The sequence below is a fragment of the Schistocerca nitens genome, chromosome 6 (assembly GCF_023898315.1).
Source record: "Schistocerca nitens isolate TAMUIC-IGC-003100 chromosome 6, iqSchNite1.1, whole genome shotgun sequence".
Lineage (NCBI taxonomy): Eukaryota > Metazoa > Arthropoda > Insecta > Orthoptera > Acrididae > Schistocerca > Schistocerca nitens.
Genome location: NC_064619.1, coordinates 548,027,082 through 548,029,172, shown reverse-complemented (window position 1 = coordinate 548,029,172; position 2,091 = coordinate 548,027,082).

The following is a 2,091-nucleotide window of genomic DNA, read 5'->3' as shown; positions in this document are numbered from 1 at the left end:
TCCTTGAATAGCAGCGGGTCCCATATGTTTTAATTGTCTTTCACCTGTTCTAAGAGCCTGTGCTACATTTTAATAAACGCTGTGCTCCAATAGAACAGTTTTGGTAACTTCTTAGGCTACATGTTATCGTTTTATTACTTTCAAGTTTTTGTGTCGAAAAATTTTTTATCCCTTAGACCAATCTACTCCTTATAACGTCCTAACCATTGTCTTCATTTGTAATCGTACTAGTTATAAATGATAATAATGATTCAAGCTTTCTGCAGCTGTGTCTTCTGGAATACTATTATTCGACAAGTCATTATTTACTTTTTTATTCTGAATCACTTAGATCTCTTCATGTTTACCAATATTTTGAGCTGATCATCACATCCAGTTCTGTCTGTTAGCTTTCGAAGTGCCTCTTACCTCCTTCCAAACGTTAACATTTATATCAGTATTCCTTCGCTTGCATTTCACTCGTGAAATTTTATTTTACGATGTGTATTGCTGCTTCGACACACAAACTAAACAACAATGACGATGACTACGATTTTGAAACATAATCTACCTGTTACGAACTTTTCTTCAGCCTCCGATATGATTACTATCAGTCGGTTTTTGTAGAGATTGTATATAACTGGTGTGTGTCTGTAATCACTTACCTTCCACTTTAGGATAAACGTCTCATCCCACGATACCTTGTCGAAATAGTTTTTCACACGTCCTCAAATGTTTGAAATCTATGTATTAGATAAAGTAACATTGTTACACCAATTTATTAATGGCTTTGTGTGCAGTATAATAAATAACACCTTAAATGTAATCACGTAAAGCACTGTATTCTTATTGCCTATAACACTAGTTATAATATCATGGCTGTATCACAAGTCACGTACATTTTATAAAGATTTAGTATTCTCTAAAATCGAGTAGGAAGCTAAATCATCAGTGCTGTTTGTTTCCCAAAGCACAATCATATCAATTCGCGACTACGTCAGAACTACCCTGAGGCTCCTGTGGACAGTCTGTTTACACCAAAGGACCCAGCCGCAGAGGAGGAACGAAAAATGACCAGAGAAAAAGTAATAAACGAAGCCAGTTGAAAAATTAACCAGGAAAGATAGGTTTCTCCTGCTGTCGTTTTCCTCAGTCTTCTGCTTACTTGAAGAATCGTTCTCCTACGTTGACAAAAGTTAAGGCGCTCTTTGTCTCATTTATGCACTGTTATTTCGTACCAGTAGTATCACAAAAAGTCTATGACCGATCAGACGTTTTAGCGTAAAGATGTTATATGTGGTATGGCTACACTTGGTTCACAGAGCCCCCACCTACACCTTTCGTTCATGTTGAACAATGAAATTCTTGGTGCTAAGATGTTTCGGCATTGTTCTGTAACGCTGCCACTAGTTTCTGGGCGCTCTTATGAAAATAACATCTCTGCCACAGCAGTTGGGAGTAGCCTTAGAAGCGAAAACACTGGCATGGCAGGTGCAGCAGGTCGAGCACTGCAATATCGATGACACAGCAAAGTGACAGGGCTACAGCATGACTGTGCTGCCGGTTGACACATCTCCAGGTGTTGGACTCGTGCCACACGTAGTTAGAAGTGGTACACAGGAACTACAAATGAGCCGCTAACCAGTTTAAATACGGTCACTGCTAGCCAATGCGTTTCAGGCCTGCCAGCACCAGCCAGGAGTGGGCTGCGCCAAGCGACAGGGAGACATGGTTCTTCAGGCAACCACTACGTGTTTGGATCTTCATCATCCACGGTGTGGCTACAAGTACTTGGTGCCTCCCCATAAGCGAGCCACCATCCGGCACTCCTTCGACGCCGGGGAAGTTCAGCTGCTCGCCATCCTACAGACAGGCGTCATGGTACCACGCTCCCTCACTGACAAAGGGTGGGGGAAGAGCTTCATCTCTGAGGATTGGCCTCCCCTGCAAAAATAGCTGCAAGCTTCCTTGCTGCTCGTACATTTTGCCGCCAACAGCCGCAACGTGCATTGCTGGTTCTAGTGCCAGCATGTGAACCCTCTATATCAGCATTCCTCCGGCCACTTACATCATGGCTATCCTCTGGAGGACTCCAGGGGGAATGTCCTCTTG